Source organism: Mastomys coucha, unplaced genomic scaffold, assembly GCF_008632895.1.
Source record: "Mastomys coucha isolate ucsf_1 unplaced genomic scaffold, UCSF_Mcou_1 pScaffold22, whole genome shotgun sequence".
Lineage (NCBI taxonomy): Eukaryota > Metazoa > Chordata > Mammalia > Rodentia > Muridae > Mastomys > Mastomys coucha.
Genome location: NW_022196905.1, coordinates 43,972,268 through 43,991,026, shown reverse-complemented (window position 1 = coordinate 43,991,026; position 18,759 = coordinate 43,972,268). Strand labels below are relative to the sequence as shown.

The window sequence follows — 18,759 nt, the reverse complement described above, 5'->3', positions numbered from 1 at the left end:
ATATATATATATATATATATATATATGGCAGGGTTGTTATGTTTTGTATATTTAAGAGTATGTAAAACAGTCTATGAAGCCTAAGTCTAGCAGTATAATCTGGGAATGATGGATGTAGGCTAGTACTTATATTTGGAGAGAAAGGGGGAATGGAGTTAAAAGAGGAATACAAGGATCTTCAAGGGTATTCTCTATGTGTTTCTCCTTAAGATATATAATATATAGGGGGATGCTTATTACATAATTTATAATCCTCTTATACTCCTAAAATATTTCAGCATAATCTCTCTGTAAGAAAGAATTCACAGCCAGAGTATTGTCATCAACAACAATAGCAAGGACCCTCTGGTCCTTAGTGAGCATCTATGGGCTCATATTTTGTGAATAACACTAACAGGATCAACTGTGGTCTCCAGCCTAGTGAACAGAGGGCATTGGTAATAAAAACAGAAAATGACCGGGAGGTGACTAAGAGTATATGGAGGAGGTGCTGAGATGGGAGCATGACAAAAACAAAAATAACTGCACATCAAGGTAGAATACGAATAATTATGCAGAGACATAGTGACACCCCTGTCGTGTCTACCTATGGGCTTAGAGAGAATGGAGAAAAGGCTTCTAGTGGTTTACTCCAGTGTGGAATAGGTACAAAAGTGAAAATATAGTTTCCTAGTATTGTTCCTATGGCTTGAATGCTTGGCTTAATAACTGAAGATTCTTAATCGGAGAGAATTTAAGTGATATAGGGTTGGCTAATATTTTACTGCTGACTGTTTTTAAGAACACAAGAAAGTATATAATTGAATAAAAATGTGAGTACACTTCACAAAGAATAATCCTCAATGGCCCCTACAGCAAGTTCCCTGTCTCCAATTTATTTTTATATAATGTTTTCATTTTGTCAAGTTTCTACATCTATAGTCATCTGACTGTAACCTGGCAAACTGTAAGTCCTCTCATGACTATTGATTAATATTTTTAGTTGAAAGAACAAACAAAAATGAAGGAAATACAAGAAATAAATTTCAGAATACGACTTGTTTGCCTACAACACCAGCACTTCTTTACTGAGTTACGTAAGCATTTTTTTTTTCACAGCAGACTACCATTTCCTCCTTGTTATGTGCTACTCACAAGGAACCAGACAGATATGAAGGACTTTTCTTTGGGCTGAATTATTAACATTTTCTGCATCACTTACTTAGGCCCCACCACAAGTAACATATTAAATCTAATACTGGCTCATAGCACATGCCCATACCTGTTGGTGTAAATAGCCTCACTCTAGGCTGTCTCAAGCAATCTCTGTGAGGCTGTGCAATGTAGGATTGGGAAAAATGAGGAGTAGTATACACTTTAAAAGTTCTCCATTCACAGGAAGCTACATAATATCCACAGCATAAGTAACAGGAAAATATAAGTGATAATTTTCTGTGCTTATTAGCTTAGCTTGACCCTGAATTATATGCTTATAAGTTTATATAAATTTATTTTTAAGAATAGCTGGACTATAGGAGCTGAAGGAGTTTGTAACCTCATAGGAAGAGCAACAGTGGTAACCAACCAGATACCACAGAGCTCCCAGACTAAACCACCAACCAAAGGGTACACAGGGGGTACCCATGGCTCCAGCTGGATATGTAGCAGAGGACTGCCTTATTTGCTATCACTGGGATGGGAGCCCCTTGGTCTTGTAGAGGTTTGATGACCCAGGATAGGGGAATGCTAAGATGCTGTGGCAGGGGTGGTTGGACAGGTGGGACAGCACCCTCATAGAGGCAGGGGGAAGTAGGAGGGGATAGGAGACTTGTGGAGGGGAAACTGGGAAGAGGGATAACATTTACATGTAAATAAATAAAGTAACCAATAAAAAATGAAAAATCTAATAGCTGTCTAACTAACAGCTCATGAGTTATAAGAGCACCATTTATATCTAGATCTTTGAAGTACAAGTGATTAATTGATCTTAGTAAGATCAGTACAAATAAGTACAAGTGAAGGCCTTACTGATCTTGCTTCACAATGATGAAGCAAGTGTGCTCCAAGTTATACTACTCAATGTGTAAAGTCTAAAGGAACATCTTTGATGCATGGACCATCTAACATGACTCAAAGAAGTTTTGACAAACACATAGAAAAAAAGATCCTTACGAGGACTATCTCATTCTGTACATATGCTACCCAAATGAGACATGTTTAAATATAGTAAATCCTTAAGAAACTAAGCTGTGAACTAAGAATTAACAATTACAATGGGAGCTTTGGTTAAAAACATAGAATGGATAGCACTTACCAGTGCTTCAACACAGATGCTACTGATCAGATGATATTAATAATTCAGTTTTTAATAACTGTACTACATCCAGTCTGAGACTGTGCCTGGACATTAATGACAAAGAAGATTAACACTCCCATGTGGACTGTATATTCTGAACCATATTCTATATAATTCTTGGATTAAATTAGGAAATATATTTAAAATGCATTATCAATCTTCACAACGCAAAGACAAAAGGAAAAGGGTCATTTAAAGTGAATGACGGCTCAGGCTTTTGTGGAAATTTTTAGCATATGTAGGTGTAAACTGTATTTCCATATCAGCATGAAAGCCAGGGGAGACGAAACAGGAACTGACTATAGTTAAGAACCTTGGATTATCCGTGAAGTAGTAGACTATCTTTTGATGGTGACAGGCCAAAAGATATGTGCTGTAAAAATCCCTAAAGGGAACACTAAAGTAACAACATAAGGAATTATAGCTAATATATGTACAAAGAATGGAAAATGGGACCATAAAATGAAACCCAAAAATCTCAAAAAAAAAAAAGTAGGAGGAAAAATCAAAGAGAGATAGAACAAGTAAAAAGCAAATAGTAAGATGTTTAATTGGTCTCTAACTATGTCAGTAATATTATTAAATAAAACTGAGTCTAAACAACCTACCTGAAAAGGAAAAATTATCTATCATGTTGAAAGAAAATGTAAAATACAACCTTAGATTAACCACAGGATATTCACTTTAAAGAGAAGGGTGAAAAAAGATGACATTATAGAAAAAAATCATACTCTGTTATCATTAACCTGAAAAGAGGAACGGTGTTATCAATAGCAGTGTACATTTGCAGCCAAGAATCACCAGGTATAAAATTGCTATTATAGAGTTCAGTTTATACAGAGAATACAACAGTGATAAAAGTAAATGAACCAATAAGAATTTCAAAATACTTAAGTCAAAAAACATATTGCCCCAAAATGGCAATATCACAATTTTATTTGAATATTTAAAAAAATATATAGAAATGTAGGAAAATATGTTAATAGGTCTCTTTCTAAAAGGAAAAATACATATTTAATAAGGATTATTTTTAATGTAAAAGAAGCAAGTAGGACAGAAAGCAGATAGGTGAGCATCAGATCTTTATTCTACCTGAGTACTTCAAATCATATCTCTCAGCCCTGACCGAGTCTGTCAGTCTGTAGCTAGCTACCTGTAGCAGTCTTTCTTCACTTTCTGTTTCCACTCCCAGGGAATTAATCAGATCCTGGTTTTTTGTTTTTGTTTTGTTTTTTAGGTTTTTTGTTTGTTTGTTTGTTTTGTTTTGCTTTCTAGAAAACCTTGCTTTCCGTCTTCTGTGGACTTTTACCCAACCTTACTCCCAGCCCATCCTCAGCTATAAGTATCAACTCCCCATTTTACCCAAAAACTACTAGCCACACCTAAGAAGAGTCCCAGAAGAATTCCCTACCAGGCAATAATCACACTCTGCTAAGAACCAAAGAGGGCAACAAAAGCCAAGAAACAAAACATCCCAACAAAGAAAGGGACCAGACATCAGTGCCTAGAATTACAATCACCCCAAACCGAGATGCCTAGATACCAAAGTAAAAAAAGCAATCAATGCTAACCAGAAAAATATGTCTCTACTAGAACCCAGCAATCGTACTATAGAAGGCCCTAAGTATTGCGACATAGCTGAAGCACAAGACCTTGAAATAGCATTTTTGACTATGACAGTGGTCTGAAAATACTCTAGACAGCACAAGCATGGAAAACATGGATCTACACAAGATAAGACCTTGAAATAGCCTTTGGAATATGACAGTGGTCTGAATATACTGTACCCAGCCCAAGTGTGACAAACATGGCTCTGGAAGGCCTTGCCCTACATTTCCTCTGCCATGTTAAACTGTTAGATTACATTCCTAAAGCTAGGCACCCAGGTCTATATTCCCTTATTTGTCCACTTCCCCCTCCTGAGGCCTACTACTGAGATCCAGCTATCAAAGTATTGAAGCCCAGCAATCAAAAGCCTTCTTTGGTTCACCTAATTAATCAGCCCAATTAAAATGCAACATCTCATCCTAACACAGAGCTTCTCCTTTTACCTTTATAAACTATCATTTCTTATGGGCCACACCTGCCTCCTCTCTATCCAGAGACAGTTCCTTGCTTCACCCCCACCAGCACAAATATCCTTTTCCTGTCTCCTTTGCTCCCATACCCTTGTCCCTTGTCCTCCATCTCCTATGTTTGTCTCTTATCCCCTGCCCTTTCTCCTTCTGGAGCAAATAAATCTCCCTTGTGCTGAGAACTTCGTCTTAGGGACCCTGAGCCAATATTGATCCTTTCACGGCCCTTAAAGAGCAAATGAATAAATACCTTAAAGAAATCTATGAAAACACAAAGAGTGAAAGGAGTTGAATAAAGTAGCTTAAAACCTGAAAGTGGATCAGAATCAATTTTTAAAAAGCCCAAACTGAGGGAAATATGAAAATGAATAATGTAAGAACTCTAGAGGAAGTCCTCACCAACAGAATGCTAAGGGTGGCAGAGAGACTCTCAGGCATTGAAGACCCAATAGAAGAAATGGGTGCCTTAGTCAATGAAATTGTTAACTTTAAAGAGTCTTGGCATAACACATCCAGGAAATCTGGAACACTATAAAAAGACCAAACCTAAAAATTAGGGAAGTAGAGGGAAAAGAAAAAAAAAAAAAACAAGTAAATAGCACAGAAAATGTTTCCAACAAAACCATAGAAGAAAATTTCCCTAACCTAAAGAAGGAGATGCCTATCAAGGCCCAAGAAGCATACAGAAACTAAGTAGACTGCACCAAGAAAGAAATTTCCCTCAGGATATAATAATCAACACACAAACTGTACGGGTCAAAACTATATCAAAAACTACTAGTGAAATGATAATGTGCCAAGATAGGGTAATACACAGGTGGGCCCCACCCTCCCAGAGGAAGGAGAAGGAGACTGGGATTAGGAGGAACTCTGTGGGAGGGCAGCAATGCGGATGAATAGATAAGTAAATTAACAGAGAAAAAGTCAGTGATATGAAAGATACAATCTGTAGAATATGTGTGTGTATACATGTATACACACACACACACGCACACACACACACATATATATGCAGAGAGAGAGAGAGAGAGGGAGAGGGAGAGGGAGAAGGAGAGGGAGAGAGAGAGAGAGAGAGAGAGAGAGAGCACATCTCTAATGGTGCAGATGGCTTCTTGTGACTTTTCTTAGGCTCTTTCCTTGTTTTGTTTTGTTTTGTCCTTTTGCAACGTATTAGTTTTTGTTCTACCTTATCCTTTATTTTATGTCATTTTATTATTATCACTTAGATGCCTGTTCATTTTCTAGTAAGAGTCAGAAAGGGAGTGGATCCAGATGTGAGAGGAGGTGGGTTAAAACAGCAAGGAAGAGAAGGAGGGGAAATTGTAAACATGATATAGTATATTAGAGAAAAAAATCTGGTTACAATAAAAAGGGAAAAGAAGAAAGAAATCTGGCCTCTCTGTCCATCCTATCCCACACCCAGCCCACACCCACCTTACCACTTCACACCCATAAGCATTATGTGCCTCAGGAAAGCAGTTTCCCAAATCTTCTCACTCTGGCTGGGAGCTGGAGATAGGGCATTTCTACCCATGGTGAAAATGTCTTCCCCACCACCACCACTTCCTCTAGGTTTTGGAATCTAAATGTACCTTAATAACCAGGCCATTACCGGTGTTAACCTGACCCTCATTTTAGAGAAAGAAAGCAGTAACCAGTCAGGCAGAGAGAGGTAAAAGCGAACCCAGGACAACAGCAGCGGAGCCTTGGACCTCTTGAGACATGGAGTGTATTAATAAGACAGACATCTGATCCTTGGTTTTTCTTATCCTCTCTATGTTCATAAAACACTGCTAGCATGGGCTTGTGCAGTCACGACTGTTAAGCGGGAGTTTCCGGTAAGCTTCGAGAGCCCACCAAGCTGGGCAATAAGGCCCAGGCAGAACACCAAGGTTGACCTCACCTTGGAGTATGGATTCATTGACCAGCCCTAGGTATCACAGACTGGAAAGATTGCATGCCTCCCAGAATGGGCAGAGCATGGAGGACAGGAAGCTGAAGTCATCTGCTCGTCAATGAGCTTTTCCAGCCCAAGCCCAGCACCTATAAATCCTGAAGTGTGAATCCAGCCCTAGAGCCAAGACCTTTCCTCATCAAACCCTGCCCCATAACTGCTACCTAAGCCCTCTTATCCCTCTTCCACCATCACTCTGCTAGAGGCTCAGTTAGATTCTCCAAAATGCATGTGTTGCAGCCTCTAGTCCTTGAACATGTGACTAAATTTGGAGACATTTTAAAACCACAACTCCATTAAATGAAACTGCTGGAGTGTGTGTCCTCCTCCAGTCTAACTGGTATCAGATTTGACAAGGAAACTTAGAGACTCAAAGACACACCAAGGGCCCACACACATATACACACACACACACACACACACACACACACACGCACGCACAAGTCCACAAAAGGCACAGTGAAAAAAATTAGTTGCCTAGAAATCAAATGGGGTGGGAGGCTCAGAAGAAAGTACTGACACCTTGATCTAAAATTCCCAACTTCCAGAGTCACCAGAAAATTAGTTTCTATTTAGTCTGGGGCATTTTGTTATAGCATCCCTAACAATGGAATACAATGCAGCCTTCTGTGAATTACACATTTTACACCCAACTTTATATAAGCTGAATCCCCTTGGGGAGCTCTTCCCTCCTCCTGTGATGCAATGACTAATTCCATTCTAGGTCTTCCTTGCTAACTGCTCCCCCCTAAGCCCTTCATGCACCATAAGTCATACAGTTGCTCTGATTAGCCATACATAGTACAATAATCCCCTGACCCCTTACCCATGAGGATATATTTCAGGCCCCTAGTGGGTGCCTAAAACTACAAATACTACTGACATCTGTATTTTTCATATATGTACAATTAAATAAATCTTAATCTGCAGGCCAATAAATAAATAAATGTAGCATATCATTAACTCTGGAAAATACAGATGAATGTCACAATGAGATAACCATTCTACACCCATACAGTTGGCTAGGTGTAGAATATATATCTAAAAGCTGAAGATATAAACATCTAGAAGTCTGACAAAACAAACAGTATGGTATGAATTAGTAATTCCCTACCACCATATGTCTACCAATATGGACCAGAGGAACACATAGCCATGCTTGTAACTTCAAAAGTTGACTAAATGCAAAGTAGGAACAAAAGAAACATTGGAAGCACTCAAACTTCCCTTGTCCAGACAATAAATAAAGGAAATATAGAATCTGTATACAATAGAAGACCACACAGGAATAAGAATAAATGAACTTCATCTAGACAAGTCAACCTGCCTCCACAAAGCCCCCCAAATTGCAGTAATATAATAAATAGCAAGTCTTAAATGTACATAGGATATGTCTTCTCTGTATAAGATTAGTTGTATCTATAGTTTCCTGTGGTAAAATCACAAAGAAATCAAACACTTAACAAATGCATGTTTCATTTCAGTGAATACCTGAGCAGGAGAAAATATAGGATTGTGAAAATATGGTATTAGAACATGTTTTTATTCAACACACCCATTACAATTTCAACTATAGTGAGTGTAATAAAGCCCACTTCATAACACATGTCATAGCAGAAGTCTTTTGTTAAACATTAACTTTGAGTCAAGCTTGTGATGATATCTTATTTTAATTCAATTCTTTTATTCTTCATAATAAGCCTTACAGGTGTGAATAGTCTTCACAGTAAGTGTTATTGTTCCAAAGAGGAAAACAAGGACACATAGAGATTGAATGATTTTCTCAAAATTGCAGGGCAGATACCAATGAGTACCACCATGTGATATGCCAATCTGCCCATAGCAATACCATCAGAGCAAACTCCTGGCTCTATTACTTATTATTTGGGTAAGGTTGGAAAAATATAAAATCTTCCCTTGTGAATTAATTTCATTCAGCATTTATAAATTTAATAAGTATTATATATCCATTCTCTTCTAAGAAACTCACAGATATATTTCTCTTATACAAACAAATATTGGCTACATGAAGACAGAGTTGCTGTAAGATTGTGTGAAAAGGTGAGAAAAATATCAAAAGTGCATACTCAAGAGCTGATATTGTCATTGGGAATCAGGTGACTTACACAATAGAAAACATGTTAATGTAGGGAGTTGTTGCAAGATGATTATTAGTGCTCACAGTAGTTGATACAGAGAAGCCCATATAGGGCTCACAGTGACTATAGGAAGGAAGTGCTATAAGCCCAAACACCAGATGCAATACTATAGTATTCTAAGCCAGGAATATTTATTCTTTAGTGATTTGAAAGAAAATAAAATTGTCCTTTGAATTTCTATCCTATTTAGAGATAGAAGGGATTTCAACAAAAGTGTGACGTACTGAGTCTCTAAGATGGTAAATGGACTCATACCAAGCTTGAAGACATAAGTTCTATCTCGAGGATTCATGAGAGAAAAAAATAGCTAACTCCTATCCACACAGAGACACAGTGAGAATGTCCTTCATGGCTTCAAGCATTTGACACGTGGTCCTAGCTTGATGACACTGTTTGGGGAGGTTTAGGAGGTATGACATTCAGAGAAAGTATGTCACTGGAAGGGAGCTTTGAAAGTTGAAAGACTCTTGCCATTCTGAGTTTGCTCCCTGTGTGCCATGCTTATACTTTGTGATGTGCGCTCTCTCTGCTATCTGCTTCAGCAGCCTCCTGCCTTTGATCCACCAACATGGACTCTACCTTCTGGAACTGTGAGCCACAACAAATCCCTTTCTTCAATAAGTTTCCTTGGTCATGATGTTTTTATCACAGTAATAGAAAAGTAACTAATAACATATCTGTGCAAACAACAAATAAATACAATGCAATAAAAGTTTTATTTAAAATTTTGCTATTTAGCAAAATCAATGACATTCAAGGCTGCAATGTATTACAGAAATTACAGTTGTTCCACAGCTGGGTATGGATGAGCCTCTGTAGATTCTCTGGCTTATGATTAATATAACTTCTCTGTATTTATAGTGGCAACACATGGACTATTTCACACAGGATTTTGAGTTAGTTTAAAGTGGTCAGAACCCCAGTGAACACGATAGCCTTCAATGTGTGCTGCGGCTGTGAGCTCCCTTCTCCTACTGCAGGCTCAAGACAATAAACAAGCACTACATTTCTTTCCACAAAACAGTTCGGGGTTTTAGCTTCTTTCTGTCACATGTTCTTTTTTACCATAATGTATATGTGGGAAAAGCTCTAAACATCAATACTTCTATTTGCCTATGGAACTAATAATGCATGCTGTGGTTATGAGGGCTGGCACTATGAGGCCTTTGCTCTGTGACTTACAAGATATGATGATAGACGGCATCATGTTGCTGGTATTATTGCTACATCAACATTCTTTGAGAAATCACAGAGCTGTGTACACACCTGTCCTATGCACAAAGGAAATTATCTCTAGTAAAAAAAAAATGAGAGATAGTCACATGTACATGTGCATCGTCTATATTTTCTCCCACCAACATCCAAAGGTGGCTTCACTATACCGTTCGTTACTTGATCTTTGACAAAGGAGCTAAAACTGTCCAGTGGAAAAAGGACAGCATTTTCAAAAAATGGTGCTGCTTCAACTGTCAGTCACCATGTAGAAGAATGCAAGTGGATCCATTCTTATCTCTTTGTACAAAGCTCAAGTCCAAGTGGATCAAGGACATCCACATAAAACTAGATACACTGAAACTAATAGAAAAGAAAGCAGGGAAGATCCTCGGACACATGGGCACAGGGAAATTTTGCCTGAACAGAACACCAATAGCTTATGCTCTAAGATCAAGAATTGACAAATGGGACCTCATAAAATTGCAAAGCTTCTGTAAGGCAAAAGACTCTGTCAATAGGACAAAATGGCAAACAATAGATTTGGGAAAGATCTTTACCAATCCTACATCTGATAGAGGGCTAATACCCAATATATACAAAGAACTCAAGAAGTTAGACTTCAGAGAACCAAATAACCCTATTAAAAAATGGGGTACAGAGCTAAACAAAAAATTTTCAATATCCCTAGTCATTAGGGAAATGCAAATCAAAACAACCCTGAGATTCCACCTTACACCACTCAGAATAGCTAAGATCAAATCCTCAGGTGATAGCAGATGCTGGCAAGGATGTGGACAAAAAGGAACACTCCTCCATTGTTGGTGGCATTGCAAACTCATACAACTTGCAATCTGGAAATTAGTCTGGTGGTTTCTCTGAAAATTGGGCATAGTATTACCTGAGGACACCGCTACACGACTCCTGGGCATATACCCAAAAGATATTCCAACATATAACAAGTATACATGCTCCACTGTGTTCATAGCAGTCTTATTTATAATGACCAGAAGCTGGAAACAACCCAGATGTCCTTCAACAGAATAATGGATGCAGAAAATGCGGTACATTTACAAAATGGAGTAATACTCAACTATTAAAAACAATGACTTCATGAAATTCTTAGGCAAATGGATGGAACTAAAAAATATCATCCTGAGTGAGGTAACCCAATCACAAAAGAACAAACATGGTTTGCACTCAGTGGATCTTAGCCCAAATGCTTGGAATACCCAAGATAAAATTCACAGACCACATGAAGCTCAAGAAGAAGGAAGACCAAAGTCTGGATGCTTCAGGCCTTCTTAGAAGGAGGAACAAAATACTCATGGGTGGAGATACTGAGACTGAAGGAAACATCATTCAGAGACTGTCCCACCTGGGGATCCATCCCATATACAGTCACCAAACCCAGACACTATTGTGGATGCCAGTGAGTGCTTGTTGACTGGAGCCTGATATAGCTGTCTCCTGAGAGGCTCTGCCAGAGCCTGACAAATACAGAGGTGGATGTTGGTAGCCAATCTTTGGACTGACCATGGGGTTCCCAATGGAGGAGTTAGAGAAAGAAGAGGTTATGGTCCCATAGGAAGAACAACATCAATCAACCAGACCCTCCAGATCTCCCAGGGACTTAACCACCAACCAAAAGTACAAATAGAGGGATTCATGGCTTCAGCTGCATATGTAGCAGAGGATGGACTGCCAGACATCAATGGAAGGGAAACTGACCCAGAAGTACAAGTATGTTCAGAGTCCCAGGGTCAATTGCCATACCACACATAACATACTTCTTTATCATAATATAAGAGGGTGAAAGGTTCTAGAAGAAATGTTTTTAAGAGGAAGGTAAGAAAATGAATTGACAAAGTATGTAATGTGTTTGAAAATATTGAGATTCAATCAGCATTTCTGTCAGGTAGAGTGGAAATGAATTACTGGAAAGATTATACAAAAGAAAGCTAGCAGTAACAGCAGAGAATTATCAACTCTCAGACAAAGCAAAATCTATTTTTAAAATATAACCATAGAGCATCGGCAACTCAGCTTGCATAGTGAGGCAAAATGAAGTAACAATTTAAGCAAAATGTGTTCTTTAACCAAATAAGAAAAACAGAGATGTCTGCATTACACACAAACTAACAAGCAAAACCTTAGCTCATGTAATAAAAAGCTAATGCTGTACAATTGACTAAAATTAAGTAATGCTTATAAATATATACCACTTTAGCAATGTAGAGATAAATACTACTAAAATAAGTACTGAAAAATTAAAATGTATATGCCTTGAGCCACAAGTAAAAACTAGCCAGACATGTGTAAGATACCTCTTCTTATTGAGCAGTATCCAACTCTCACTGCACCTTGCAGTGCATATGTTACAAATATTTAAAACAAAAGGTTAAATTTGAAAAAAAATAATGATAGCAACTAAACAAGACGAATTAGAAGTATAGGTTTCAAGTGATGAATCCTGGTTTTAGTTCAGTACGGTATCACACACCTGGCAGGCAAAGCCAAATACACAAATGAGCTTCTCGGCTCCCAAACAATGGGGGTCTTGCTGATTTTTAGTGGCAGAGGCTATAAAGAGGCTTGCCAAGATGAAGCAGGTACCATACACTTGAGCATAGCCAAGTATGATATCAATAGCACCTCTATGGGGAAACAACCCTCTAGATGGGAAAAGGCAAAAGGAAAATATAAAGGAAAGAAAAAGAATCTATGGCATCTGAAAATATAAGGAAGGAATTTACCAAGCAAAGTTGGAAACAATGATTGTGAAAAAAAAAGCTATAATTTTGACATATAGTTCAGTTTGAACAAAGATAGACAAAATAAGAAAAAAATGTAACAAATTGTAACAAAAATAATGTAAGTTGTGTAACATTAAAAATACCTAATAACAAATACTAAGGCCATTAACTTTTGTATATAGTGTATATAGTGATAGTTCATATGAGGAAGTCATAGTCCATCAAACAACTCCAAAGGTAATAACTTTTATGCATCAACAATAGAGTTTTGAAATACAATGGTATTTTGAAGTTCTACTAACTCACAAGAGGGTCTTAAAGAAACTGATGGAGATAATTATGTTTTTCTCTGTGGTATATATGCCTTTGTGTGTGTGTGTATGTGTGTGTGTGTGTATGTGTGTGTGTGTGTGTGTGTGTGTGTGTGTGTGTGTAGGACAAGATGACTGTAGCATTCATGCACACACCTTTGATTGTGGGTGTAGGGGAGTATATACATGTAATTTAGAGACATGAACAGGTATGCAACAACACATTTTCAAGAGTTATAGATAATGATAAGGAAACAAAACTGAACAAAGGGAATAGAAAAGGAAGGGAAAAAAACAAGAAATAGTCAGTAGTAAGCGTGCATACCACCTTCTTCTACTAAGAACACCCAATATAACATTATTCTATGTAACAATATTATATAAAATATAACATTATATAATGTTATGATGTTAAAATATAAATGTTAGAACGATTGTCAGTTCTAACTAAATTGTACATTAAACAGGAAATTAAGAGAAAGTGGAAAAGGGCAGAGGGGAAATTTCCTAAACAGAACACCAATGGCTTATGTTCTAAATCAAGAATTGACAAATGGGACCTCATAAAATTGCAAAGCTTCTATAAGGCAAAGGACGCTGTCAATAGGACAAAACAGCAACCAACAGATTGGGAAAAGATCTTTACCAATCCTATATCTGATAGAGGGCCAATATCCAATATATACAAAAAACTCAAGAAGTTAGACTCCAGAGAACAAAATAACCCTATTAAAAATGGGGTACAGGGCTAAACAAAGGAATTCTCAACTGAGGAATAAAGAATGGTGGAGAAGTATCTAAAGAAATGTTCAATATCCTTATTCATCAGGAAAATGCAAATGAAAATAACCCTGAGATTCCACCTCACACCAGTCGGAATGGCTAATATCAAAAACTCAGGTGATAGCAGATACTGGCAAGGATGTGGAGAAAGAGAAACACTCCTCCATTGCTGGTGGGATTGCAAGCTGGTAAAACCACTTGGGTGGTTCCTCTGAAAACTGGATGTAGTATTACCTGAGGGCTCAACTATAGAACTCCTGGGCATATACCCAGAAGATGCTCCAACAAATAACAAGGACACAAGCTCCACTATGTTCATAGCAGCATTATTCATAATAGCTAGAAGTTGGAAACAACCCAGATGTCCTTTAACAGAGGAATGGATACAGAAAATGTGGTACATTTACACAATGGAGTACTACTCAGCTATTAAAAACAATGACTCCATGAAATTTTAGGCAAATGGATGGAGCTAGAAAATATCATCCTGGGTGAGGTAACCCAATCACAAAAGAAAACACATGGTATTCACTACCTAATAAGTGAATATTAGCCCCAAAGCTCAGAATACCCAAGATACAATTCACAGACTACAGGAAGCTGAAGAAGGAAGACCATAGTGTGACTTCTTCAGGCCTTCTTAGAAAGGGGAACAAAGTACTCATGGGAGGATATACCAAGACAAAATGTGGAGTAGAGACTGAAGGAAAGGCCATCCAGAGACTGCCCCACATGAGGATCCATCCTATATACAGTTACCAAATCCAGACACTCTTATGAATGCCACAAAGTGTTTGCTGAGATGATCCTGATAAGGCCGTCTCAAAAGAGGCTCTGCCAGAGCCTGACAAATGCAGATATGGATGCTGGCAGCCAAACTTTAGACTGAGCATGGGGTCCCCAATGGAGGAGCTAGAGATAGGACCCAAGGATCTGAAGGGGTTTGCAACCTCATAGCAGGAACAATATGAACTAACCAGTATCCCCAGAGCTCCCAGAGTCTAACCAACAAAAGAGTACACATGGTAGGACTCATGGCTCCAGCTGCATATGTAGCAGAGGATGGCCTTGTCAAGCATCAATGGGAGAAGAGACCCTTGGTCCTCTGTGAAGGCTAGAAGACCCAGTATAGGGAAATGTCAGGACTGGGAAGCAGGTTGGGTGGGTGGGGGAACACCCTCATAGAAGCAGGGGAAGGGGGATGGGGTAGGGATTTTTGGAGGGGAAACCAGGAAAAGGGGATAACATTTGAAATGTAAATAAAGAAAATATCTAATATAAAAAAGAAAGAAAGAAAAAGAAAAGATACTTTTAAGGGAACTGTACACTGAAACTGTCTTAAGGAAATGCAAAACTTAGAAAACTAACCACCATTGTGAAATATATGCTTTAAAATGAACTTTCTGGACATAGATGGTAACTTGTGCCTATAATCTGAATACCTGAGAGTCTAACGCAGGAGGATGGCAAAGTTTTCTGGCAATGCTTAGGTGACACAACTGAATACAGACTTCTGGCAGGGTTACATAAAAAGACTGTGTCTCAAAAGTAAATAGATAAGGTCTGGGGAGATCAGTGAGTGGGTCAGGTCTCTTGCTACACAATCACGAGGTCATGAGATCAGATCCCTAAATCCATATAAAAAATGAACTCATAAGCCAGTCTTGACAAAAAAAAAATGTTTCTAGTTTAGTGAGAGATATTACCTCAAGGAATAATGTGAGCAAGGGCAGAGTGGGGCACCTAGCATCCTCAACTGACTGATTCAACATGTACAAAGGCGTGTATACTCTTCCACATGTATGTGTATACAGACAAACCACACACATCATGAACATTCACACAAAGTAAATAAGTAAAATGGAGTTTTCTGCAATTGGGGGGTTCACTGTGCAGACTTTTAGAAGTCTCTATTTTAAATAATTGATAGGGTTTGTCCATGTATCACACTGTTGTTGAGAGATAGGTACATTCCAATATACAACACTACAATGGTGCAATCAACATATCATTTCAAGAACCCTCATAACAAGGAGTTGATCTAGACAAGTGGACCCTTCATGGTGTTTTGCTAAGAAATGAAATTCTTCAGTCTTCCCATGACCAGATTCTAACATGTATGCAGACTGAAGACTAAAAGCTCCTGAAAGACTAAAGCTCTCTCATCCTTGTTTCATAACATTGTAAAATTCAGTAAATTGGGAGAAGTACAATTCAGTTTTGTCCTTACTATGAGGTACAGGTGACCTCCTGCAAAACAAAACAGCTCTATAGTACTACTTTGTGAGATATGATGTCCTAAATAAACTCTTCTCGAATATTTTGTAAGCAAAGATTGGATGAGGTGACTATTCACCCAAGATTTGTCATTCCATTTGTGGGCCCAAGACACACATACAAGCTCAGATATACACACAGCTATAACCAAAGTCTACTTGCAATGTTCTCCATTTTAAAAAAAAAAAATCACTACAATTGTTTATTGTGTTCAGAGATTATGTTAGTAATTTATAGAATAGTAAATTAGAGACAGTATAAATCGGATGGTTTAATGTACTTTCTTCCTCTCTTACTCTTAGCTCTTTGTTGGTCTTCTACTTAACAGTAACTTCATGAAACTTTTAAATACACACTCTTTAATTGAACTGAGAAAATCTAAAAGAAAGAGGAAGAATGATATTAAGAATTTCTGAATATTTAGATGAGAAATATGGATGTCAGTAATCCCATGCCCAAGGAGCAGATGACCAAATACAAAGTCAACAACACAATGTAGAAGCAATGTTAATGTGCCAGCTGCAGTTGCAAACACTCAAAAAGAGGGATCTCAATGCCTGGACTGATGAGCAGCCTGTCAAGACTTGAGATTGTTAATGATGTATGAGAGGCGGTTCTCTTGAAGGAAATCTGACATGGTCATATCAACATGGCATGGCCCCAGTGTCTCAAAGAAGTCAGGAAGATAGTTACCTACCTTCTACATCAGAAGACAACATTTATACACACAAATAGTATTCCTTTTAAAAGAAATCCTAATCCTTCATTGCTTAAAATATGCCTATACATGAAGTAAACTCAGAGTTAATTACTTAAAATGAGGTAGTAGAAGTATGAAAAGGTTACATGAGGACAGAGTTAAGGGCACCATCTGCCAGCCAAGCAGTGAGCCTCGGGAAAAGCAAATCTGCCAGCAACTTGATCTTGAGCTTTTAGCTCCTAGAACTACAAGGAAACAAATTTCTGCTGCTGAAGACTCCCAGTCTATGGATTGCTATGGTAGCAATCACAATAAATCCAGAGTTCAAATGTAACCCCAGAGTCATGCTGTGCAGAGAAGGACTGGAAGGAAAGGAAGTGGAGAAGGGCTGCAGCTGAGTCAAGGCCCCGACAGGCACAGGACCTGAATATGGAGCCTGTGCTTTCATTTTTTTCACACCCAAGAATGGGCCCAGGTAATGAATCAAACATGGTGATGTCGTGGCATGTGTCTAGAGATGCCCAAGATGGTAAATAGATTGTGTACTTGTTTCCTGGAGCCAATGCAACAAATCATGATCATGCTGGATGCTTATGACAACTGAAATTCAGATTCCCACTGTTCTCAAAAGCAGAAATCTGAGATAAAGGGATTGGAAGGGTTGGTATTTTCTGCAACCATTTCATTGCCCTAACTTCTAAATGACGCTTACATTTCCTGCTTTCCCTTCTGATCATGCCAGTTTCTCCATGTGTTTTCACCTTCCCCTTTAGGGTTTTCTTTACTGTCCCAACTTCTCAGTTTTTTTTTAAAAAAAATATGGTTTTGATATGTATACAAGGCCAGCCTCAAATTTACTATGTAGCCCAGGGTGTCCTCATATTCATGGCAATGTTCCTTCCTTCACCTTTTAGAATGTTTAGTGTAGTCGCACACCTTTAATCCCAGTACTTGGGAGGCAGAGGCAGGTGGATTTCTGAGTTCAAGGCCAGCCTGGTCTACAGAGTGAGTACCAAGACAACCAGGGCTACACAGAGAAACCTTGTCTCGAAAAAACAAACAAACAAAAGAACGTTTAGTGTACCCAGCATGGACCGCCATGACTGACTTCATGTTCAGAATGTTTAGTGTAACCAGCATGGACCGCCGTGACTGACTTTGTGGGGAGCCGTGAAGCTTGAGAGACATTCACCATGACAAGATGGCGCCTACTTCCGCTGTCGAGTAAACAAATGTTTGCGTATGTGCGTAGAGAACTGTTTGCGCATGTGCGTAGAGTGAAAAGACGCCATGTCACGGCCCATTCTGGGGCATTACGTAGGGTAATGAGCGAACAGCCAATCATGAGCAGACACGCCACGCTGTGGGCAGATACCCTGCATTGTGGTGTATATAACCAGTGCGGATTTTTGGGTTCGACCCCTTTTTCCCTATGGATGGAGACAAATAAACAGTTGCTGCAGAAGGAACCTAGTGTCCGCGTGTCTTCTTCCCGGCGAGAGGACCACGCGGGCTACAGCTGGTGCCGAGAAACCCGGGACGCCAGGAGAACCTTACAACAGCTGGTAGGTTTCAGAACTGCAGGACAGAGTGAGCTCTGAGAGGCATGCTGCTTGATTTTAATTCCTCCGACCCTTTCTCAGGGTTAGAAAGCGCAGCCAAAGCCACAGTAATCGTGCTAATGGCGCTTGTTATACATTCTTGCCTGGAGGATAAGAAATTCCGTGCCTCTGTAGCTTTGGGATGGAGGGCACTTGAGGAGTTACAAGATAGCATGTCAGAAACAGAGGGGAGAGTGGGGGCTAGCCAGAATAAAAGGGAGAGAAAATATGAGAGAGTGGAGGCTAGCCAGGAGAAAAGGGAGAGAAAGAAGAGAAAAAAGGATATACCTAAGAGTACAGGCCCGTCCGCTGGATCTGTGGAAGTGAGAGATAGGGGAAAGGACGCCCTGGGAGAGAAAAGTAGAGAAAGAGATGGAGCTTCGAGACGGAAGCCCCTTGAGCCTGATAGCTCTGAGGAGTTGAGCCCCTCCGAAGAGGAGGACTTGGAGGGAGAAGCGGCTCGCTATAAGGAAGATAGGTATCATCCGGATGGGCATTCGCTGCCTCTCCAGAATCGAAAGCGAAAGGGAGATCAGAGCCGCGGACTGCTTTATGCTGTCCTGCCTGCTCTTCCAAGTGCACAGGGCCTGGGTTTT

At 39.1% G+C, this 18,759-nt stretch overlaps 1 protein-coding gene across 1 annotated transcript in view; it reads right to left on the bottom strand.

Annotated features, from left to right (window-relative positions):
* LOC116104528 (cytosolic beta-glucosidase-like) overlaps positions 1-18,759 on the bottom strand; it is a 101,653-nt gene that overhangs the window by 76,603 nt on the left and 6,291 nt on the right. The gene's annotated exons all lie outside the window — the stretch shown is intronic.